The 26,473-nt window shown below is 37.4% G+C and overlaps 1 long non-coding RNA gene across 2 annotated transcripts; it reads left to right on the forward strand.

The window, feature by feature from the left end:
* On the forward strand, positions 1–26,075 carry LOC308188576. 2 transcript variants are annotated; one of them, XR_013945602.1, is made up of 3 exons: positions 1–1,199; positions 15,585–15,677; positions 23,795–26,075. It is a non-coding gene; the product is annotated as an uncharacterized lncRNA (long non-coding RNA). The 2 variants fall into 2 exon arrangements; XR_013945603.1 differs by having other exon boundaries at positions 24,806–26,075.
* The last annotated feature ends 398 nt before the right edge of the window (positions 26,076–26,473 follow it).

A 26,473-nucleotide genomic window follows, 5' to 3' on the forward strand; every position in this document is an offset into this window, starting at 1 on the left:
GAAACAGTAAAATGGGAAATAATGATAGTTTGCTTGTGTGATGTGTAAAGAATGTTTGTTCATTATTTCTCATGGCTATATTAAGAAGGAACAAAAGGAGTCACCCAGGTGGCGGTAAGAACCGTGAGATATCCTGCCTGTTGATGTCTTGGACATAAGATTGAGCCGCAGTACTAGAAAGGGGCTACGTAACCCCGGAAGAACCTGATGATAAAAGGGGACTGCGAAAAAAGGGGGGGCGCACCGTTTGGAGGAGCATGGACTCCCCGGCCGCCCAACGCTGTTTTGCTTGCTGATCGCTTACTCAATAAACTAATTCTTTCTGGCTAAAAGAGTAATTTATAACAGCTTGGTCTGAGAGGATGTGCTGAGGAAGTATTTAGAAATTCATTGTAATTTTTCAAGGGAAGCTTAAGTGCCAAAGTAAAAAGTATACGGAATACATGGTGGAACATATTTAAGTATTAAAATAGCATTAATATTTATTAATGAAGTTCTGGAGAATGTTAGGAGAGAAAATAGCAAAGAGACACTTCTGTGGAGTTCATATTTTTATGGATTTCATTATGATAGTGTCCAAAGGCCTCACAATCATTATACATTTATTCCAACATATATTTAAGATAAGACTTAACACATCTTTAAAGGTGGTAATTGAGCACTAAAGAAATGAAGATCAGGAGTTTTAAACATGGTTAGATGGTAGTGTCTAAATACAAGCAATGAACTTGAACTCCCTGAACCCTTCAGCAAGACAATGGATAGAGTTATGGTTTCCCCTGTATCACCTTGGTGACCCAGGTAATTGGACAAACACTTTTTCTTTTAGGCATTATCTATGTCAAAGAGGAAGCAAATGGGAAGCAAAAGTAGCTGTATGTAATATTTCTACTTCTCCCAAACTTGGGTGTGGACTTAGAACCAATACAGTGCTACCTTAAATTAAGAGCAAACAAATGTGCCTCCTCGTCTTCCCCTAGTGCAGCAGGCTACCTAGCTTCCTGTATGCTATTAATTTCCTGAATTACAAAAGAAACCTTTACCTTACAGTGCAATTTGCATATTCATAAATTTTGAGTTGCCTGGAGAACGAGTTGACGATTTTGGACCTAAAGGCCTCTGAATCTGTGTTAACCATTTGAAAATCCTAATTAAGTGGGATGTTAATTGCAACGCTAACTGCCATTTTGAGTATTCAGGTAAGTGTTTCATTTACTATTGAAAACTCAAGCATTTTTATTTTCTTTACCCTGTGATGAAAACAGCTGAAATCTCCTCAAAGACTTTGATCCAAGCACTTTCAATAGCATATAACACTTTCCTTGAGGAAATTTAGGAAATCATTTTAAAATACACGATTTTTTTCTTGTCACTTTTGGTTTAGAACTGAATTTAAGAAGAAAAAAAAAATCAAGTAAATAAATGAATTGAAAACCAGGGAATGTATCAAGCATTTTAATAATAAATAAAACCAAAACCAAACCAAACCAAAAAAACCCAACCTGCTGATTTTCCTCATAAATAACCCCCACTATGGTTAGGGAATTAAACCAAACAAAAGAAAAAAAAAAGGGGGGGGGGCAAAATATAAAAATGTCTAGCAAGTTAGGGTCTAATTCAATCTAACAGCTGTATAAAACAGTTTTACATCAATTATTTAAACTAGATTGAATAAAGCTGATGTAATTTTCTAATGTAAGACTTCTTCATTGTAAGGGCTGATGCAAAAAGCTAAACATTTTTCTCAGAGCTTTATTTTCACAAAAATATAATGAATTATTAGTAAAGAACATTTTTTATGACTCATGCTATATCTAAAGGGAAGGCAATACAGAATCCTTCTTGTATTCTTTTATTTCTTCTTATATTCAACATATTGAGTGCTTAAATAAACTAAAAGACAGTGAAATGAAACAGTCCTCTATTCCCGGAATAGCATGTTTTCTCATTTTAGATATATTTTTTAAAATATTTCAATTTTTTCTTTGTTCTTATCTTCTGATCTTTGACCAGATCAAAGTGATCTTTTTCCCTCCCTGACTTCAATAGTTTATTTAACAAGGTATTATATATTCTTGGATATCAAAGCTGGTTACACCATTCTTTTTTAGTTCACATTATACCATAATATCACTTGATTGTTCCTATTATTCCCCCATTGTTTTGCCAGGCACTGTATGTATTATAGCTAAACATACTCTTACCTGAAGATTTTCTAATCTCATAATGACAGTGCAACCGCTATGCAGCTTGTCATGCTTCATATCCCCTTGGTTTATATGTTGGAGCATAAGAGTTATAAAAGCTATGTTCTCTTAGCTCTTCCCCTGGGAAGGATGTAAATGGCTAGGATACACTTGCAAGTGTCACTGAGCTAGCGAACAAGTGCAGTTTTCCTGGGCCAAAGAGTTCCCTGTTTGAGGTTGTCTGGAAATATGACTGCTTGTTGCTTTTTTTATTGACTTAAGAACTTAGGAAGACTCACAAAAATGGTGTTACACTGATGTTTATCAGACTGTATTTGGACATATTCTAATTAATGTTAGAAGGGATTGCAAAGAATGTGACAGGCTGTGCTGCAGAATTGGTGTTATTTGCTGGAAACCAAGTTACACCTGAGTGCAGAGGCTGCATTTTCTCTCATCTATCTGTTTGAATTTTGTGCCCTTTCTTCTTAGCATCCGCTTCTGGTTTCAGTCAAAACCAGGGTTCTGGATTATACTGACCTTAGGTGTGTTTCATTTTGCAATCATATTATTACAGATTATTTGTGGAGCAGTCTAGCCTAAACCAACAGAGAACACTGTCAAATAACTAACCAAGTTCTCCTTATTTGATTAAAAGGTGTTTTTTTTTTTCTTTTTATTTTTTTTTTTCCTTCAGCCTTGTGAATTGGAAGGATAATTATTCTGAAATTATCCATTAATCCCTCAAGGACAAGGTTCTATCACCTTCTTGTTTCATTGGAATATGTTTAATACTAACAGTAAAATCTGGAATCCCTAACAGTTGCTCTGCAAAGTCAGACTAAACCCATTTAATCTCCTTCATCATTGCTTGTATCCTCAAGTTTTCTCTGAGGAAGAAAGTTAGAAGAGGAGAATTAGAAAAGAAAATTAGTTTCAGGTTTAGTTCCAAGATAATCAGTTTCTGCTATGAAATGGGGCGGGGATTTTTAGTCCTCTAACAGTGTCATTAATATGTGTGAAAATATAAAACCTGAAAAACCTCCTCATGTGAGTATTCCTTCTATGATTGCCTTGTAAGGCAAGACCTTCTCAGTAGAAAGAAATTTTCTACATTTTTATGCTGCTTAGAACAATTTTCAAGCTTAGGTCCCAGACCACTCTGCAGCAAAACATTCAAACAGGTGAATATCTTCTAATGATTTGATTACAGTAGTGTTAATAAAAATATACTTATGCCCAGAATTTCTTGAATTCCTTTAATTGATTGGGTGCTGAATTTTCCCATTAAATTATACACTCTCCTTGTTATACAAAAAAAAAAAAAGACATTGATTTTCTTTTTCTGATACTTAGAATGTAAAAGGGCAGAAAGTCTCAAAAATGAAAGTTTAAAAAGTATCTTAAAACTTATTGCAAAAGTTTTTCAAATGGATAAAAGTTTTGCTTTATTACTATTGTGAATTGTTGATTTAACAATGCATTTCAGGGTATAATGGTGTTATGTTACAAAGCTCCATTTTTAAACATGAATAAATCAGTTATAAATGGAAGCTCATAAAGCTTGTGGCGTGTTTGTTATGTTCATTTGATTGCTTGTTTTGATGGAAACAATGCTGAGTCTTTGACAAAAATTTTACTGAAGAATTTTCTATTTTTTACATAGTGGTTTATTGATTTACTAATTTTGATCCAAAGACATGTAATTTGATTAAGCCCTTTTGTATGAATCTTTGTAATGCTGCTAATGAAAAGTACATACCATTGGTTACAGGATTTCTTTTTTAAAAACAAACATACAAACAAATCTTTTAAATCTTATAATTCAAAAGATGTCATTGAGGTAATTAAAGCATTTTTATATTGTTGTGTAGTTTGAGCACAATGCTATTGATACATTCCATGCTAATGGAAGAGAGAAGAATACAATCAATTTGCTTATGATCAGGACTGGAGTTTTCATAGTTGCTGTATTCATGCTCAATCATGAGCTCTGATAATTGTCATTAAAATGACTTCTAATCAATTACAGCCAGCTCAGACTGTAGATTAATCTTTCCATGGGTACCTATAGACATCAACATTTTCACCATATTTCTTGGAAAAAGAGTTCTGTTTCACCAAGACCAGAAATGATTCAGAGTGGAAAGTATGTGCAACCATACTTACATGATGTCCAAGCCCTGTAAAGCTTCAAGGTAAAGGCACTTGTACTCTTATCTAGCTTGGGAAAACAAAACAAAACATTTTAATCCCTAATATTTAGGGATCAGAATACCTGTTTTGGCAACCAAGTTTCAATTGTGAACCCACATCACCCAACTTGCAAAGGGCAGCTATACTCTAATTGGCAAAGAGGGAGTAAGGATACACAGGAGAAGCAGTTTCATTCTGCACAGTTTATAGGATTCACCAAGCCAAAGAGTATGAAAATAATTATGGAGCCCCATAGTTAGAGTAGGGTTTATTCCTTGACCTAGTTTTTTTTTGTTGTTGTTGTTTTTTTCTTTAACTAAGGTTTATATGCTTTATCATAAAAAGTCACTGGATGAAGAAATATTGATGAATAGTTGACCTCCTTCGTGGTCTGGAACTAGTCAGTTAGATTCTTTAGAAACAGATTCACTAGATTCAAACTCCTCAGGGAAAAAAAAAAAAAAAAAGAATTAAGTTTGGGTTTTCCACTTCTTAAGGGGCTGTTCTAAATAATGAGAGAGCATGAGGAGCAGTTTCAAATAAATGAATGAAATCTTTCTCAGATTTCCCAAGGGAAAGAGCTTAAGTACTGTGTTTTGGGAAAGGATTCATGACATTTGGTCCCAGATTAGTTTCAGATTTGAGGTACCTGCTTTTATGACAAAGTTCAGTGGTTCCTTACTCTGTAGACTGGCATGTCCTTTTCTGTGATGAACAAATATCTCCATGCTTTTCAGGGAGTCCCACTACCCCATAATTCATGGGCTGAGATTATACTACAGGGGTCTGCACTGAAAATTTAGTCTCTGAGATGTATTGGTCTCTTTTGGGTTCTAGCCATTAGCCTCTTTAAAAAAAAATCTTTCATCAGAGTGCCCTGGGCTGCTACAAATCAGAGGCTGCTATAAACACCACAGCATCAGATTTACAAGCAATTTGTAATATCCTTAGACATGCAAAGTTGCTGTTACATTTCAATAGGATTATTTCACAGTGATTTATTTATGTTTTATAGACTTATTAATGAATTTCTTTAAAGACTTTATTGCATCTTTGGGCACAGTCCTAAAAAATTGTACTAACTCAGAAGTTACCTTAGAAAGTACAAGTTTGCCCTAATTTGTCTGTGCCTGGTAGAATAAAAGTCAAAAATATCCCATACACCTCTATGCGGGTTTCCAGTCATGCCCCAACTACTTTTTGTCAGTGGAAGAACTGGAGAAGTTGCTCTTGTTCCACCTGACAAGCTACACTGTCAAGTACTGTCAAATTAATCAGAGTGTTTCCTTGGATGAGTGAAAAGATTTGTGTGTTTGAGGCTTAATGGCTACATCCACAATCTTAAATGCTCTCTCTCAAGACAAAGGGATGCAGAGGGGTTGTATCCACTCTGCTGAAAACTCTGTAAATTCAGCAGTACTGCAGCCATATATGCCTTAAACAACACAACCTTGAAGCTTCTTAGAGTTCCTTTTGTGCTCCCTGTGGCCCTAAAGTATATATACTTTGTCATTTCGGTTTTCATTAGTGTCTGAAATGATATGACATCTGAGCTGCAGGCCACCAGAACGTTGTTTTTTCTTGCATGGTTCTGAACATATGTGCTGTACGGATCAGATATGATTTCCAGACAGTTTCTTTAAAAGAGTTGGCAGCCAAAGCCTGGTTTATTAGCGATGGAAAACCATGTAGGGTGTAGGAAATCAGATGCCATCTTGTCCATATTTGGCTGTTACAAGTTGTCCTTGAAAGAAACTATCAAAGAGCTTCCATGGGGTTTTGCTGAGGGGAAGGATAGTTTACTCCACAAAAGATTTAAGGTGAAAATTAATGTTTTTGTGCTGTCAGTGACTGGTGAACTAGGACACAGGAGTTAACTGTGGAGTTAACTTACTTGATAATGTCAATGTGCAGAAAGTCTGTCATTCAGGTAGCTCCCACACAGCAAAAGTGAAGGCTCCTCCAATATAATTTCAAATGATGAATGAGTTTGAGAATTTTGCCATCTGCTTGCTGACACAGGGAAAAATGTGTAATTCACTGAATTCATTATTCCTTCAGGTTTGATAACAGCAACAGATTGTTTGGATGGTGTAAACATCAAGGAAGGAGAAATGTTATTCACAAGGAAATGGTTTTCTATAGTGGAACTAAATGAATAGAGTAGGAAAGCTAGATCTGAGGGGGTGTGAAGCATGCTGACAAGCAAGTGTTCTTGGAGAAGTCCATTGCAAAGTTCATTGAGATCAGTAAGAAATTAGAACATGAAAGCAAATATTGCAACATACAAGGGTGTTGGCAACTTTGTGCATTTCCTTTATCACTGAGTGGAAAGACAGCCTGTTTAAGAAGATATTAAAGTCACAGAAAAGACAGAAGGATCGTGTAAGACTGATATCAAAATGATCTCTGTATTTAAGCCATAGAAATCCCAAATGTAAGGAAATATACACCTCGTCTTGACAAAGTGGAAGAACAAGTAACCACAGAGTAACTTTGTAGGCCTTCACTAGATGACCGTATCTCCTTTGGGTAATAAAGCTTTATTAGTATGACCAAGGATAGAGCATTAAAGTGCTTTATCTACATATGGGAAAGCAATGGTATTATTCTGATCCTAAGTTGGTAGAGTGTATTGGTCGGATATGAAGCCAAAGATGCCATGCATTTTTAAGTGCTAATGACATAAATTTTGCCAAAGTAGATACAGAATTTTTATTATTTATTTATTTATTTATTTTTTAAGTATTAGAAGCAATTGTTTGGAACCTCTGTCAGTTAACATTTAAAAAATGCCAACAGATGGCTCTTCCTGCATCCGCGCAGCTGACAATTCCAAAGTAAGTAGTGCTGCGAGATTTCTTGGTGAAGCTAAGGGACACGAAAGGCAGCTGTCACTGAATACCTTAATTACAGCATTTACAAAGTTCTAATTAATGTAATGTTGTTTCTATAGCTATATTAATGTACCATCCATTAGTATGTCATTGGTTACACTTTGTGAATTAAATTTGGAATTTGGCACATATCTGAAGTTTGTGGAAGCAAATGTTTGATCTAAATAATCAGCATTAGATGGGAAGAATACATTTAGAACACAATTCGTAACTCGAAAATGTTAAGTGAAATTTTTAAAGTCACAGATAATGTCTCTTTATATCAGAAGGTATTGGCAGACATTTGGTTGATGTTTTTTGGTGCCCAAATACTTCTGAGCAGCATTTCATAGAAGTGCCAAGATCTTTTACTTTTTGACTCTGCTGTTTGAAATGTCAAAAATTGTTAAGAGATCAGGAATAATGCAAATCCATATTCTTCTAAAATATCAACATTCAGTGGCATTTCAGGTAATAAACTTGATCAGCGAAGAAGTGTTAAAAAATACTTAAAAAAAGACGAAGAAGAGAAATTCATATACATTGAAAGACTGCATCGATCAAATCTATATTCAATAAGTAATATAATATATCGGATGTATATCAAACATAAACTTGAAGGTAAAGTTTCAGAACTACATTTTTGGAACTTTCATTTCAAGATTATATAAGTTATTTATTCATTTATTTATTTATCTTTATTACAGAAATCTTTAATTCTGTTACCCAACTAAAGCTCAAAATAATGCTGTCCTTTCCCCTGACTTTTCTGAAGTCATGTAACAATATCAGAATAAACATAGGAGACTGCTGTTAATATAAACAGCTTTCCATTCAAAGAACAATCCCTTTTAGTTAGATCTGATCTAATAAAGCATAAGTTTTCCTTTTCCCCCTTTATTTCCCAAATGCCACCTGTGTTTGTTCTGATGAGATAGCTAAATATCACTGTGCTCTGTTTCCAGAGACTGTCACTAAAATAAGGAAAGCCATGGATGTATACTTCTGCTTGGTAAATCTGTATCCAATAAGATGTAACTACATTATTCCAACTTTCTTTTTATGACTGTAAGAACTTTATTCAGTACTGGCCATTTGGGATTGAAGAAGAGTAAGGAATCCACATGGATGCCCTCTCCGCCCAAAACCAAAAAGGTGAAAGTGGTTGCTGTAAATAGAAAAAGAATACAAGAAGTTGGTAGTTTAAGCATTAGCCTCAACTTGCTTCAATCTGTCGTGCATTCAGCTTTGTATATATCACCCTCTACGTCAGTGGCCAGCTCAAGTGTGTTGTGGCCTAACCCAGCAGGCAGCTCAGCACCACCCAGCTACCTGCTTTCTCTCCCCAGGTGAGATAAGGGAGAGAATTGGAAAGGTAAAAGTACAAGAAATTGTGGGTTCAGATAAAGACAAGTTACTAGGTAAAGAAAATCTTCATGTGCAAGCAAAGCAGAAGGAATTAATTTGCTGCTTCCCATCGGCAGGCAGGTGCTCAGCTACTCACAGGAAAGCAAGTCTCATCATGCCTAATGGTTCCTTGGGAAGACAAAAGCCATCACTCAGAATGTCGCCATCCTTCCTCATTTCCCCCCAGCTTTTATTGTTCAGCATGACACCACACGGTATGGGACATCCTTTTGTCTAGTCTGGGTCAGCTCCTGGCTGTGTCCCCTCCCAGCTCTTTGTGTACCCCCAGGTACCTCGCTGGTGGCAGCACCAGAAGCTGAAAGTCCTTGGCTCTGTGTGAGCACTACTCTGTGACAGGTAAACACTGGTGTGCTATCACCACTATTTTTTATCAAAAATCAAAAATACAGCATCACTTGAGCTTCTACGAAGAAAATTAAGTTTTTCCAAGCCAAAACCATGAGCAGCGCATGGAGCTCTCCTTGGGGTTGACCAAAAGTTTATGAGTTGTGATTAAAGAAAGGACAGGGCTCCCCACAGAGAAACTGTTGAAGTGTGGGCTAGATGAGAAGGCAGTGATGTGGATCAAAAGTTGCCAGAATGGCTTGGTCCACAAAGTAGTAGTCAGTGACACAAAGTCTAGGTGGAGACCAGTAATGAGCAGAGTACCCCAGGGTCCAGTCATACTTAACATCTTCATTAACAATCTAGGTGATGGGATAGAGTGCACCCTCAATATATCTGCAGATGACACAAAACTGGGAGAAGTGGCCAATCCACCAGAGGGTCATGCTGCCATCCAGAGGGACCCAGACAGGCTGGAAAAATGAGGCTGATAAGACCATCATGAGGTTCAACAAGGAGAAGTGCAGAGTCCTGTACCTGGGAGAAACAGCCCCAGGCACCAGGACAGGGTGGGGGCCACCCGGCTGGGAAGAAGCTCTCAGAAAAGGGCCTGGGGGTGTGCCCTTGCTGCTAAGAAGGCCAGTGGTCTTCTGGGCTGCATGAGGCAAAGCTTGGCCAGAGGGTTGAGGAAGGTGATCCTTCCCCTCTGCTCAGCACTGGTGAGGCTGCATCTGGAGTGCTGGGACCAGTTGTGGGTCCTCCAGTGCAAAAGAGACCTGGGTATACTGGAGAGAGTCCAGTGAAGTGCCACAAAGATGATCAAGGGAGTGGAGCATCTCTCCTATGATGAGAGTCAGAGACACCTGGGACTGTTCAGCCTACAGAGGAGCCTGAGGGGCATCTTATCCATGTATGTACTGGAAAGGTGGCTACAAAGAGGACAGAGCATGGTGCCCAGTGGTGTCCAGTGCCAGGACAAGTGGCAATGGGCACAAACTGGAGCACAGGAGATTCCCTCTGAACATCACAAAGCACTTTACTGTACGGATGATGGACCACTGGCACTGGTTGTCCAGAGAGTCTGTGGAGTCTCCTCCTTGGGGATCTTCAAAAGCCATCTGGACATGGTGCTGTATGTCCCTGCTTGACCAGAGGGTTTGGACAAGGTAACCTCCAGAGGTCTCTTCCAATCTCAACCATTCTGTGATTCTGTGAAAATATTTACAGATGAAGTAGTAGTTGAAGAGCAATTGCAGAAATAACTGCAGACCATGGTGGCTGATTCGAGGTTTGGAAGTATGAGAAAATTAGTACACTATAGGAGGAGATTACTTGCCCTTTTGGGAAGGGAGTTTCATGGAGAGCAGATTGTTTGAATTGATTATTTTCTTGTGTTGCTAGTAGATTACCCAGGGAAAAGCATTAAAAACTTTTATTCTCTAGTGCAGAAGGTAATAAAAAAACACAAACCAACGAAACCCTGTAGGTTTCCCACTGCAAGACAATTGAAATGTAATGGAAATTCAATTGATTTTCAGTGGGGAAAGCTGCAGGGCACCAATTATCTGTGCTCTAGAATTGTTGCTTGAAGTGAAGCTACATGTTGAGCAGCCAATCAAATGTATTTCAATCCCTGCATGCAATCTGCTCCTGACAACGGTATAAGGATCAATTTTTCAGCTTCTAATTAAATGGACATATCAAAAGGATATTTGATTGGCTTTTAAAAGGACATTTCAAAAGTTTCTGACAAATTAATGCCACCTACTCAGTAACAGTTGCACATAGCTTATATAAATCTCACTTTCAGTGGTGATCAGTTGTATCACCTCTGCATATATACATTCCAGCTCAAGATCAGTATGTCTGCATCAGATTTGTGCAAAGGGGAAGTGTTAATTAAAGTAGTTAGAAAGATTTGAAACTGGCTTTATCTTTTATTCCTTGACCTAAATCCAAATAAATCTTATAGCTGTTAGGAATATTTACTACCTGCACACAGCAGAAGTATTTTTTGGACTTTATGGAAGAGTTTTGTCATTCTATAGGCCAGCTGCTGGTGGACAGCAGGCTTATAATGACTGTCTCAAAATAAGTAACAATGGCAAATCAAGACCTACATATAGGTGTTATCTAAACTATCATTTTACAGCGTAGAAACTGTTTCACACTATGTTATCAACAGCAAGATAGAGCAATATGGTATACTTTTTTGTTTTGTTTTGTTTTTCAGTATTTTTGAACAACACTTTTACTGTCTTGGATGACAAACGAGAGAGTACAGTTATTAAATTTATCATCAAATTACATTTTTTTAACCAGGAGTTTAGCTTAGGAGAAGAGAAACTGCAGACAGACATGACAACCATTTTCAGATAAGATGAAAAATGGAAATTAGTAAATTGTACAAAATTGGTTAAAACATCTACAGTTCCTTCAAGCTTTGTACCGACATTTTCATGTTTAATAACCAAATTCCCTATGCTATTATCCAGGACAAGAATAAGCTTAGTATTCATCAAGGGATATTTAGACTGGGCCTTAGGAAAACACTTCAGGTAGACTAGCTAAGGAATGTTAACAGAAGCAGCAAAATCTGCATCACTGGAGGTTTTAAAGAATTTAGGCAAACAGATGTTATGAATAACATAATAGTTTTTTCTTGCCTTGGGCTTGGATGGACAACTGGATAATCCATTTTCCTCAGAACAGCTTTAAACTAGGTTTATAGACAACTGTGCTAAAATTTCATTAGCTGTATCTTTATTACTCTTTTTATAAAAGAGAATACTTGTGTGGTATGTAAGACTAATAGAGAAAGTGAGTGTCATGAAGTAGGAACATTAGTAACTTTCAGACCTTACTCTGCTGTTTCACACTGGGGCAAGCTTTGCCCCTCTGGAGAACAATGTTTTCAGGGTACTGATTGCTAAAAGGAATTGTGGAATACTGTACATTATTGTAGACATAGTTATGATGTGTATAGAATCAGCTCTGCCATATATTTCCCTTTTTTTTTTTTTTCCACTATACCACTGACAAAGTAATATACTCCTCAAGGTGAAAAAAGAAGTCAAAGGATCCTGGAGAGATAAACTGCATGTCACGGGGGAGGCATAAGTTAATCATTTTACCACTGAAGAAATTAACAAAAAGAGTAATCTGTAATCTAATTGCTTTGATATTAAATTCACTGAGATAGCACGAAAGAATCAGTTTTGTGTGTAGCTCTGTCAATTTACAGTTTTTCATGAGTTGAATAATCTATAGGTAATCTTTTTGAAGATGCCACCTAATTTTTGCCATTCCTACACTGGACTTTATAGGGCATATGAGACCATATTTTGCCCAGCAAAAAATAAAATAAATATTATTTAAAAAACAGAGTAAAAATAAAACTAAAAATAGTTGTGCAAGTTTCACTTTGTAGCTGGGAGGATAATGGTAACATTTACATAAATCTGAGTTTTGTCCTTTGTCTTCTATTAGGCCACTATCAATGATGGTGACATATCAATTTCTCTGCTTTAAGCTGACTTTACACTTTCACAAATGGCTGCACAGCATGTAATTGTACAGAAATAATTTTCCTGAACTGATACCATAGTTTTGCTTTTAACACTGTGAATTTGAATTTGTTAAATGATCACCCTTGTCCAGCTGAAGGTGGAAAGAATTTTTTTATTTTTTTTTCCAGTGGAGTCACTACCATCAGCCTGCTGTTTGACTTTGAGAGCTACTCTTTTCACTTGAGCAAACACCTCAGATGTTTCATTCAGGTCAATAGTCAGACTCTTACCTAATAAATTAGCAGAGCCCTAAGAGCAATCCAGATCCCAAACAGTCTGTGTCTACCAGAAGTCCTATGCCATATTTGCCAGCCTGTTTGAAGCACCTTAGATACTCTAAGGTTGTCTAAGGTGATCTAGATTATCTAAGGTGCCTAAGGAAATTAGCTGGTCAGCTCTCCAGGTTCCAGAACTGTACTGATAAGATCTCTATTGACTATATTGAGAATTTAGGAATATCTTATAATTTAGGCAGCTATGTTTGGATTTCTTGAAAGTAAGCTGAACTTTACCCTTGATCTCTCACTGTTGAACCTAATTGTATTGATGAATACAAGTTCTTCCTTTCTTCAAAGGGATGCTGCGAGGTTGATTTAGTTACTGTAGTGTGTTGAAATCCTGAAGACGTATTTAACAGTAGGCAGTCAATTCCAAATAATACATGAAAATTAGAGGAAAAGTTACTTTATAAAACTGTAAGTGTTCCACTAGGTTAAATTTAGAGGAATTTGACAGTAGAATTTAATTCTTCCCTCCCAGCTGTTGCAAATATACCTTTTGAACCTACTCCGTCTTAGTTTTTTTAATTGGGGGTTATTTTCTGTGCCGCGAACCAATGCAGTATAGTTTTTGTTAGTAAATGCAGTAAAGACTTGACTGCTTTAAACTACAGTGTTTACTCTTAATACTGGACTCCAGACCTGCCCCTGCACAGATCCCTTTGTAAGCAATAATTTTCCCTGTTGATCTCTGATTTGCTGTTTAAGTTTGAATTGATGTATTGAATTTTTCAGTAATGCTATTTTCATCTTGAGTTTATAACCTAATAATAAACTTCATGGGTGTGTCTATGGTTTCTCTCATGTTTGGGGAAGGTAGCATTTTGAATTTAAGTATTTGCTTTTGTTGAATCTTCTGTAAAGGATTTTCTTTGATATTATGCCTACTAAAACACTGACTACTCAGTAGTCCTACCAATGACACTTGTAGGATGGTGTCATTGCCAACTGTACCAGCCACTGAAGTCCTTCTTCCTACATGTACTCCTGTCTGCATCCATCTTGTGTCTTTCAGAATGTATTTCTAAAGCATTCAGAAGCAAGAAATATATTAAAACAGCATCTTTCACAAAAGGGTCTTAATACCTAATGTTAATTCCTGTGTACTGCTGTATGTGCTACATACAATATATGTAATATGGTTCCAAATAATTTTCAAACAAAATATGAACTTTATTTTGAGTTTATCTGTGTTTTACCTCATTTTGTCAGATGTTTCTTCCAGCTTGGTTCCTAGGGAAACATTAGCTGCAGCTCAGATAATTAAAAAAAAGGACCTTGAGGACTGCTGTGAACTTGCCAAGAACTGTGCTAAAGGGAAAGAGAGTTTATCATTACACTCTTTCAAGCATGAGACAGAAGTTTCTTCTAAAATAAAGCTAGTCAAAACTGTGATTCCATTTGACCCAGAAAAGCACACCCTAGCAATTTTAGTCTAGGTATATATCCTGGCAGAGATTTTGTGATATCCTTCATCATAGAGAACACAGCTAATGAATTGTTCATGGGTTCATCCTATAGCAAAAACTGTGCTGATCATCCTGTCCTTCCTCTTCAGAAAGGTAAATTTCTTCAGCCAGATGGCAGGGTTGGATTTCTCCCCCCTCCATCTCCCCACCCCCGCCTTGATTACTCTCCTGCCTGCAGAGAGAAGCATGTCTTTAACAGGAATTTGAACTATTGCAATGAAATTTGTCCTGCTGGATAAGCAGAATTTTACTGACCTGTCATTGTCAATGCATAATTTTGACACTATAAGAATTGGTCTTCAATCTATAGCTGGTGAAAGTATTTCTGAAATGTAAAATAAGAAAAAATCATTAAAGCTTTTAGAGAGGCAATTAATTCCTTGCAGAAATTGCTTTCAGCATTTAAGAAACTAACTAAACAATTTTAATGGTGTAAAGTGCTATAGCAGCTGTTCATCAAGGAAGAAACAAACACCACAGCAACTTCCAAGTGTACTATGATTGCTGTTGCTTCTTCAATCTCTTTACCAGAGGTTTACACAAAAGTTGCTGTAACAGCAAATAATTATCTGCCATATAATACAACTATTATCACATCTCCATTATATTTGTGTAAAAGCTAAAATATAAGATATTTTCACCATTATTCTAGGATAATATGAGAAAAATACAAATAATGATAATTTTGACCTTTATTACCAAGTTTGATACTTTCGATTTTTATTTATGTTTTGCATTCTGTTGGCTTCTTTGATTCTTACCAGCTGGGGAATCCAGCTGGAAATCCAGTAGGGCCTAATTAGCAGAAAGGGGTGAAAGGGTGAAAGCAGCGGTTGTCAAACATGTTTTTTACTTGAGTTGGATATGTAACCGTGACAATATCAGAGTTGCTGTAGTATTCCTAGACATACAGCTGAGTGTTAAGAATATATTTTTTGTCTTATGGCTACACATGAAATCTGTAAGGAAGGTGAAAAAAAAGGGAGATTAAAAACATACAGAAATAGTCATGAAATGCAGGGATTCTTCAGTCTGTAGAAATACACATCCAAGTAGAAGGTCACCTTTCTCTATAATCATACACCTTCCTGAAATACGTGTTCTCTGCTTAGTGCATCCCTTCTGATTTTTTATCAATGTTAAACTTTTCTTCATTTAAAGCTAATATTCAGATTATTTCTAGAGGCTTTTGTTAGGAATTCCTCACATGAATGAAACTGAGGCTGTACAGCACCTGACACTTGCTGCTGTCTTGCAGTTCTTTGTGATCCATGTGCGTACTTCCAAGCTGTACCTTGCACTACATCCTGAGTAGTCCTGCAGTATGGAAGGGATGCAGAAAAAGGATCGGGTAAGCTGTGTCATTCTTCCAGGAACAGTTTATTTCTCCTTGTACATCTGTCTCACTAGTGGCAAGTACACAGAATAGACCACTCAAATATTGCAGTTTCCATTTGCATGCATAGCCACAACCACTAAATAACCTACAACCAGGGGATGCCCTCCATGTCTTCATTCTTGTAAATAAGCTAACATCATGGATTGTTGAATCTGTAAGGAAGTAAAACATCGTGCTTTTCCATGTTAAGTATGCTTACTGGATGTCTGTGGGTAGTTTTAAATTATATTGACTCAAATGTTACATATGGCCTGTCAAAAATGAAAAAGTTCTTCAGTTCTTCTACGGGATCGTGCTAATAGTATCCCTGAAAATAGGACCTGAAGAGGTATACGAATGTCACTTGCAGTGATCATAAAGACTGTCTATTAAGTGCAGATTTATTTTATTTGGTTTAAAGCAACTCGTTTTAATGAATTTAGAATCTACTAGCTTATAATGCTGTGGAGGTACAATATTAAATGTGTAGAAGAAAAAAGTTGGAAATAAGTTTCAGTGATAATTTAATTTTCTGTTTTATCTGTGTGATGAGTAGAAGAGTAGATGATTGGTTTTACACATCGGAAGAATTAATATGCATGTTTTCTTTGTTTGAAGACAACAGAAGTTAGAAGATTCTTCCCTTCCTCTCTTCCCATCCCCCTTTCATCACTGACTGTCATGCTATGCTCCATGAAGGATACATAGCTGATTAACCACCTCAAATCAGACCATGTTTTCCTGATCTGGGTTATATATTTATGTTGTACTTTAATATCAGATGTTTGACTTTCAGAATAATATATGTGCACATCAATTGTGAAAATAGAATTGTTGTTAGGAAGTCACTATCCAAAAGTTTGTTTTAGAGTACTCTGAAGTTAATTCAGCACATTATTACAGGAAAATAAGATTATTTCTTTATCTATGGATGTACACAAAGACAGTAGAAGGTCTTCATCCTTCATTGTGTCACAGCACAAATCTGGAAGGGACAAGCAGAGGTGAGAAGTTAGTCTGGTCTTTGTTTTCAGTCCTTGACCTCTTCAGTGAAATGGAACTGACACCTTTCTGGAAGCCTGCTTGTGTTGTCAGGCCAAAGACAGGGAGGGCAAATGAAGTCAGAACAAAAAAAATAAGATTCTTTCCTCCCTTCTGACCCAGGCTGAACTTCAGTTGAAGTGTTTTTGAAGGTGAAATTAAGAAGATCCTTCATGTGTGTGACAGCACCTTAGATTGAAACCTTACTCAGTTTCTTAAATGAATCGGGTCCCTGTGGGCTGATGACTTCTGTGATATCTTTGTGTAGTGCGGAAGAAATCACCCCAACTAGAAATAACCTGAGCTGAAAGACCACAGAACTATTCTGAGACTTCTCATTGTCTGCGCTGACATCACTGGTACACAGTCCACTGTGTCCTGAGATATCAGCTGCAAAATGGGGGAAAAGTTATATAGATACTGAACCACTTATGCTTATATAAACCTTGCAAATAATACAAAACATTAATTTGGTAAGAGATAGATGACTTTCCAGCCCAGAAGTTATGTTGTGTGTCCTTGCAGCACCATCTACCTACAGTATAGGTCAGTGTTCTATTATTTAAATTGCCGATAAACTTATGTCCTTCCTCTGATTTTCTTTCTGTTAACAATTATTCATTCTGCACGGGATCTACAATAAATAGTTAGGGAGCCCAAGTACTCTGGAAGAAAAGCTTGACATCCAAGCAGAGGGCTCTGTTTTCAGTCTACAAAATCCATCTCTCATCCTGAAGCAGCTGCGTTTTCAGTGGAGCAAATAAAAATCTTACAAATATAAGAGAAATTGGAAGGATGAAAAGTGGGCTGCTTCCTTTTCTTTTTAAATGATTATTTTGGCATAGGGAATGCACCAATTTTAATCTAGCGTAAGTAAAAATCTAATGGCCTAGTCAAGGGCAGTTTTATTTGAAAAAAACATTAGTAGCATTCACAGGGAAGAAAGAATTTGTAAGTTGCATATAAATTGAGTAAGAATGAGACATAATTTCTCATTAAGATTTCTCATTAAAAATTTAAATAAAAATTTCAAATTTATAACCATTAGGATCAGGCATATAAGTATCTATGTCATAATCAGATATATAATCTGAAAGACAAAGGTTTGGCCTTTTTCTGTGGTACAGTCAGAGTGACAGTTGTTTGAGTCTTTTTTTTGTCCAGGAACCTTATCAAACAGCTTGCGGATTTATAGTTTCATTACCTTCCACAATAAACTCTTCCAAAAGTAATTCACATGCACTGTGATTACGAGATGAGTGGGAATGAACAGTCAAATAAAGAGACAGGCTGGCCAGACAGTGAGTGGCCTTTAATACCTCTAATTTGTAGAGTGTATTTTCATAGCTGTCAAATTCCTGCTTATGAGACACTAAATAGAATCGAAAAAGGAAAAAAAATAATAAAGTCCTCCATATCTTCAGGAGTCATATTTTGCATTAAGTAAGCATGAACATATTTGGTTGCATTTAGGCAGGTACTCAGTTTTTGTAGAAGTTAACTTTTTTTTTTTTTTTTTTTTTTACTTATTCTTTCCAGCCTATTTGTTTTGAAAATGTTTAGATTATTTTTCTTATAAATGTTTCAAACAAAAGAAGGTATCATATACATCTAAGATGTATGAAAACAATCAATGGTCTTGAGCAGGTTTGTACCACAGGACAAAATGTGCAGAATGTCAATTTATATTGTCATGCATGCTAGTGAGAAGGCAGCATGGGAGGAACTTCACCTTTAACTCTTGAAGTTTTATAATTATGAATTCTGCTGTAGTATTACTAATAATATAGCCTAAAATTTTCAATTTCAGTACGTTTTATTTAATTTTTCTACTTTTTCTGACTTTTTTTTTTTTTTTTTTTTTTTTTTGCGCTACATGATGTCTAACTCTTCCACATAGGGTGTCGCCTGGCACATGTCCTGGTAATGTTTTATTGGCTTATCTCTGACCTCTCCATTGTTCTTATCTGGTCTTAAACTTATATGCAGGCAATGTCCTGAATAATTTTTATGTTGATCACCTGTGTGTTACAGCTACGGGTACATGAGTGACCTATCACAGTAAAGGTGTGAATTTCATGAAGCCACTGCTCATGTTCAGAGTCATGGAGTTTTCTTGGTGCGTTGATTACCTAACACATGACTGCTGGCAGATGACTGGAGAGTAATCTCAGTAGACATGACAGAACATTCATCTGCAGTATAGTGTGCGATGCAGTGTAAATTAAAGTTAATTTGTTTTGCACATAAAAAAATAATTGATGGTTTGTTTGGGCTAGTAGAGTTAAAATAACAATACATATTCATTGGTTAATGTTTTGTCCTTTTTTTTTTTCTTTTTCTTTTTTTTTTTCTGATTCTGGTTGGCATTGGTAATGGAAAAAAAATGATCAGGGAAGTTAATGTATTATTCCTATCACATCCAGTTTGTTGTATGACACCTAGGGGTAATCTAGGTGCTTTGAAAATGGTAGGAAGAGAGATTCTTTGCCCAGAATAGCTTTCAAATTTTTAACAATTGATTTAGAGGGACAGAAGTCCATGTGCTTCACAGTATCTGAATTGCAAATTCAAAGTTAAAACTTCTGATGTATCTTGGAGAATTACTTTAAGGCAGTCTAGGGAAACAGCATTAAATGGAGTTCTTAGTTGAGCTGCACTACTGTTCTTGCTCTGTTTCTGGTCTATTGGTATACTTGATTAAGCATCTGTGGTTCATGTTAGCTACCTGAAATGTAAAGACGATACTGATTTTTTTTTCCTGGAGTAATCTGAGATTCGGGTGTGGAAAGAACTATATGAAAAGTGGTCTTACTAGATGTATAAGATTGCTCAAATTAAGCTTGTCAGTTAGATGTGAACACATTGATTTTTCAGTTCAGTGAATAAACTTAGCTCTAATGCAAGTGTATTTGTGGTGTGGCATTAACAGTTAAAAAAAATGAAAGGAAGGAAAGAATCATAGCCCCACTAATTGTGGAGTTTAATGGCTTAGTGGACTGCAGATGAGATGATGTTTATAGGCCTCGGAGGACAAGAAAGGGCATAGCCGTATGACTAGGGAGGAGAAAGGTTTTTTGCTGTGGTTTATCATATTTGCAAGTGTGCAGCTTCTCTATGATCTAGAAGAGGGAATACAGAATTTTCCAGTCAAACTTTCAGTTGAGTTGCACATTTCTGAAGCCTGGAAAGTAATCCTACCTTTAAACAAGTGGTCAGGTAATGGCAATTTTGAAGAAATGGAAACAACTAGAATATAAATTGAAGCTTGTTATTAGGATGGAATAGATACAGGAAGAACAATGTGGTGAAGGCTGAGGTCATATGCTAAATTTATAAGTGTGGGTCTACTGAGGAAAATGCCAATCTGATATTAGTCTTTCTGTTCCAGTTCAGGACTTCAAATTAACTAGATAATTGGACCAGATGAGGTGCACCCAACAGTGCTGAGGGAGCTGACCAATGTCATTGCAAGGCCACTGTCTTGTAGTGGTTAAAGCAGTCAGAGCAGATTTGTGACAACTGGAAAAAGGTAAATGTGATGCCGATCATCAAAAAGGACAAAAAGAAGGATCTGGGAAACTACAGGCCTCACCTTAGTCCTTGGGAAAGTTATTTATCGAATCTTAATGGAAGATCCAGGCATGTGAAAGACAGAAAAGTGACTGTGAATATTTAGCATGGCTTGACCAAAGGCCAGGCATGCCTTCTACAATGAGATAATCAACTGTGCAGATAACAGAAAATTAGTTGATGTCACAGACTTGATTTTAGTCTGTTTATCCATACTCTTATTGTATGCAGGTGGCCAAGTATAGTCCATGTACCAGATGTGTTGAACATAAACTGTGGCAACATAACTGGATTGCCAAACTCAAAGAGTAGAGGTCAGTGCTTTGAAATCCTACAGGTGACCAGTTCTGAGTGACATTCCCCTGAGGTCAATACCGAGTTGATGTGTTTTTGTGTCATTATTGACTTGGAAATTGAGATGGAGTACACTTAAAACAAATTCAAACTGGAGGAATAATCAGCTTGCTTAATGGCAGGGCTGTTTTTTAGAGGGGTAGCAATGTGATAGATAAATAGTTTTCTACAAACTGTGCAAAGTTCAGGAAAAAAAAGGAGAAAAAAAAAAGAAAGGTTCTATATTTTGTGTAGAATAAGAACGTGCAAAAGCACGAGCTGGGGCCTCACTAGATAGAAAGCAGCTTTGGAGAAAATGACCTGAGGGTCCTGGTGCTCAAAAAGTTGGATGTGAGTCAGCAATGTACCTTTGCAGCAACAAGGACTAACCACATACCAGGCTGCATTAGTAAGAGCACAGCCAGTAGGCTGAGGGCAGTGATTATTCCTTCTATTTGGCACTGGAAAGAACACATTTGGAGCATTGTGTCTGTTTTTGGGCTCAGCAGTACAAGAAAGGCACTGATGTACTGGAGGGAATTCGGAACAGCATCAACCAAGATGGTTAGGGGACAAGAACATATGGCACATGAGAGGAGACTAGGGGATTTAGATTCATTCAGTACAGAGAGGAGAAGGCGGAAGGGACGTTTAATTGCTGTCTTCATATTGAGTGGTTTTGGTGAAGACAAAATCAGACTTTTATACAGGCAGCAGATACAAGTTGCAGTATGGAAAATTCTGATTAGATTACAAGGAAAATATTCTCCACAGTGAGGGCAGTCAAACACTAGGTGAGGTTGCTCAGAGACTTTGTGGGATATATGTCCTTAGAAATGTTCAGAACGTTACTGGACAAGACCCTGAACAAACTGATCTAAGTATGAAATAGACCCTACTTTGATCCAGGATTTTGGAGTGGATGGCCTCCAAAGGTCCCTTCCAATCTATGGTTCTGTGATTCTGGGTGCAAGCACGTAGACACTTGTCACGTACTTGAAAACAAGGAATCCATAGTTTTCCTGTTTAACTGGGCTCCAGATACAGAGTCAGAAAATACAAGTGTAAAGAGTTAACAGCCTCTCTCCATGTCTCTCTGTTGAGATTTGAAGTCCTCTGTGCTTTAAAGCCATGGCAAACAGGATACATTTCAAAGAAAAGTGACATGAATACACAATGACCATAAAATTATTGCATGGCAAGGGAAGACAAACAACGTAAATAGGGGTAGGCCTTCTAGTATGGTGACCATCGAACTTGCTAGTGGACCCCTAGTCCATAGTTTGTCTCCATAGTCTGAGCTCTACATGGGCCTTCAGTGCACCAGCAAACACCCACAGTGCTGTCCACAAATGTACCACAAACTTGAAGCCCTCATTTCAGTGCTACTGCAGCTGGGACTCCTGGAGCTTCACTGACCTGCAGCTGGTGGTTTTCCTTTCTGGTCTGGCCTTTCCTCCTCAGTTCTGTGCAAGCCTTCTCAGTTTTGTGGAAGTGCTTAACTCCTGTGCTATCATTGAAGATAAGCCCAAACACATCCTTGGGTTTCTACTTGACCTGAACTCAGGCTCTGAATATTTTGATCACTGCCATCAGCAGTATAATGTTGTTCACCCAACTGAGCAAGAGTATATCAGATCCTAAATGTATAAAATCCTAGGAGACACAACCCTTGCTTCATCTGATTCTTTCTGACTTCTATTTTCCTTTCAGCTTGTAGCCATGTGAAGTTTCTCACATGTGATGATTTCTCTCATTTGCTTTTTTTGCCAGTGGGTGTCACGATCTACTTACCACATTTATTTATTTATTTATTTATCAAAGGTGAAGTGTTTTTTTTTTGTTTGTTTGTTTTTCTTCTGATGTCTTGTATATCTCCAAACCTTGGAATTAGAATGAAAGCTCTAATTCCATCACTGGGGTAATTATGAATATGCAAGCATTTACTAGAAGTTTATGTGTTTGATATTTTTGGAAGTCTTAACTGCCTGAAGAACAGAAATTATATTCTCTAAAGCAAACAAACAAACAAAACAAAAATAACTCTGGGAGCTGGAGCTGCAGCCATACAGCTAAGCCTGCCATATTTCCCAATTCCTGTGAGTCTAAAGACTGCAGGCCTAAAATGAAAACTGTTCTTAAATCATGCTGCAAGTTTCAGTGTTGCGCAGGTCTTGTGGAAGCCTGCTATGTTTTCTGAACCCCAAGGAGATGAGGAGCTGCAAGGCTAAAATGAAAATATGTTCTCAAATCACTGTGGGAACTCAGCATCGTAGAGGACCAACTAACGATTTCTTCAGAGTGGATTTCCTTCTCTCCTAGAATTTCAGAGCAGTAGGCTTACACTGAAGGAAATCAAATCTACTCCTACAAAAAGTGTTACTAATAAAACTCAGGAAATCACAGGCAGGGGAAGCTCAATAACATCTAGATTGTTGCAGGTTATTTGTCAATAAAGTATGAAAATGAGAACAGAATTAGGAGAGCAGATTTCCTCTTTCACTTTCCCCTGTATAAATTGAGAATAGCAAAATTGATGACCAGTGCAACTGAGAACAAATTTGGCCCAAGGAGAACTAATTAGAAACTCATGCCAAAACATTCTTTTTCAATCTGTCTGTGGATGCAAATTGCTCCTCTGCAGTGCAGAACTCAATTGCACATTCAGCACTGAGAACTTCACAGGAAACCCATTCAGTAGGGAAAATGTTCCTGCAATTTTAAGACCTTTGGTTTCAGACCTTCACTTTTTCTGTGGAATCACTGTTGACTTTCACTTTTCATGTGGAATGGGGGGCTAATATAGTACTAAGTGGAAGTACAATATAACCAGTGAATAGAAGTTTTTTTGAGTGTTTTAATTTACTATTAATATCTAAACTACTTTTTAATGTTTGTAGCCTTTATAAAAACTTTTATTTTACAGGCTTTGTATATAGTCTAGTACACAGGTAAATAAGTGTGCAGTAAATACCTACCTTATAATATCAAATCCTTCTATGCCTCTTTAATCATGTTAACCAGATGGGTTTAAATAGAGAGACAGAATAAAATATTCAGTCTGTACCTGCAGCAGTAATTTTTGGAGATTGTTATAAAGGAACTTCAGCCCAAACTGATAATACATTTCAATTTTTTGACAGGAATTTAACATTTTCAGTCCTGTGCTGTGGTACTTAGAGACTTTGCTGGCAAAAAGAGCACATAGGAGGTTATTCTGAATTAAAATATCCATTCAGCAGGGATGCACATAAAACACATTTGGCAAAATGAAAAAGTACTGCAGTGTCTATAAAAAGTGAGGGAAGAAAAATCATGATGCATCTAGACCATGACCTACAAACCATTACAATCAACAGAGGTCTTTCTATCGACTTAATCCATGTTAGATAAGTCTTGTGGTCCATTAAGTCTGTATCAGTGTAACAATGAGTTATGCTCACATCTAAATCTTCCTAGCTTTTAACATGACTTAGGCATATGCTTAAGACCAAGTAGAACTTTAAGCAGTTTCAACACAGGGATGCCGAAATGTCCTATCAAGGGAGAATCTCACAGATTAAAATGTACACAACTCCTACTTGATTAGTTCCCTGATTCTGTGGGCAGCTAAGCTGTGATACAAAACAAATCTTAATTTGGAAGGATATTTTAATGTGCACTAGTTTCTCGTGTCTATTTTTAATAGAGTGGAAGGTGTCTCAGAGAGATCTGATTCCCACTGATTCTCAGGCTCATGCAATTCCAGGCTCTTCCTGATTTCTCACTGCTTTCTGTTCAGTATTATTATTATTATTTTTTTTCTTCTCAAAGAAGAATTTCTTCTTGGTAAACTGGATCATTGATTGTGATGTCAATACTTTTCATCTTTGGTACTGAAATATGAATGTTTTCATCTAAGTCATGCATGTACATAAATCACATCAGATGCAATAGCTCTAGTTCACCAGTGGGATTTTTTTTTTTTTTTAACAAAACCAATTTTTTGACATTTACCTGTTAGCTTTTTTTTTTTTTTGATAGAGCTAGTCAATTTTTAATTTCACTGTCCATGGTTTACTAGGAAGACTGTCCAAAGCTCCTCTTTATGCTGTTACTAAACACAGAAATGACGTTGCATTGTTTAAGCTTTCCTTTCATTTTCTTGTCTTCAGTGTCTTCTGTTGCAGTGAAGGCTGCAAGTACTGTGTCTGTGATAAGCAGCAGGACTACCAAAACTCATCGATGTATGAGTGTTGAAGCCAGGACACATCAGAGCTTACACACTTCTGTGAGATTTGAATAGTATAAAGTGAGTCTGACCTGTTGTACAATGCAGAGACAAATATTTCAACCTGGATTTTCAGCATAAGCATAAGATTCCCCTGCAGCCCGTGAAGAGGCCCCTGTCAGAGCAGATCTCCACGCTGCAGCCCGTGGAGGAGCCCCCGGTGGAGCAGGTGGATGTGGCCTGGAGGAGGCTGCGGCCCATGGAGAGCCCCCGCAGGAGCAGGCCCCGGGCCGGAGCTGCAGCCCGTGGAGAGGAGCCCACGCAGGAGCAGGGGGTCTGGGGGGAGCTGCCGCCCGTGGGGGACCCGTGCTGGAGCAGTTTGCTCCTGGGGGATGGACCCCGTGGTACGGAGCCGTGTGGGAGCAGTTCTGGAAGAGCTGCAGCCTGTGGGCAGCCCCCCAGGCTCAGTTCGGGAAGGACGGCATCCCGTGGGAGGGACCCCACGGGGAGCAGGGGCAGAGAGTGACCATGAAGGAGCGGCAGAGACGAAGCATCAGGGACTGACTGCAGCCCCCATTCCCCATTCCCCTGTGCTGCTTGGGGGTAGGATGTAGATAGTCAATAAATTACGTTAATCTCCCTATGCTGAATCTGTTTTGTCCATGATGATAATTATTGAGTGATCTCTCTGTCCTTACCTCAGCCCTTGAGCCCTTTTCATCATATTTTCTCCCCTTTTTCTTTGAGGATGGGGAGTTAGAGAGCAATTGTGGTAGAGTTCTTCTGTTCATCTGGGTAAAACCACCATAATACCGAAAGTCCTAGGTCCTGCTGAGGGTTCAAATGCATAGCCACTATACTGTTCACTGTGTTGCAGATAGGCCAAAGAGGGAAAAATAAAGTGTTATGAATGCCACATAACTTGCAGCTATTCCAATTACATTATGAAATATCTAAGCAATATTTGCTAAAGAACAAATATCTGCTCCCTTTTAAAAATAAACAAGCAAACAAACAATGAAACAAAACAAAACAAACAAACAGACAAAAACACCACTAGCCTTTCTGATATCAGCCTTTCCGATATGTCAAGGAAGAAGAGAAGTGTATTTATTTTTGCTCTTACCAATTTATGTAAAGCTCAGATAGGGCTTAACTAGCTCCACTGTGTCCTGGCAATACCAGACATATAGAATGAAAGCAAGTCTGTTCATAGAACTGATTTAAATTATTTCACCATTTGTCTCTGAGTGATTTATTTTGAGGCATTTATAGTAAAAGAAAAGGAAACACGTTTTCAAAAATGAATGGTTGCAATTCAGAGACTGTGACGTTGGTGCAGTGTATGTGTCTAGTAATGTTCTGATTTTGCTCTCTCTGCACTCCATCAATACCATCTCATGATACTCAGGGCAGTTTTTGAGGAGTGAACAATAAATTATCAAATATTTTTACTTCTTATAAAATTGTATCTCATTTTGAGAACTTTCATAAAATATTTTATTTGCCAAAAGATTTCAAAAGCATCTGTGAGCTCCACCTTAAAAACAGCTCTGTATAGAAAATCTGTACCATTTAATCTGGACATTATAAAAATATGTTGATTTCAAAT

Source organism: Anser brachyrhynchus (genome assembly GCF_964034855.1).
Source record: "Anser brachyrhynchus genome assembly, chromosome: 1".
NCBI lineage: Eukaryota > Metazoa > Chordata > Aves > Anseriformes > Anatidae > Anser > Anser brachyrhynchus.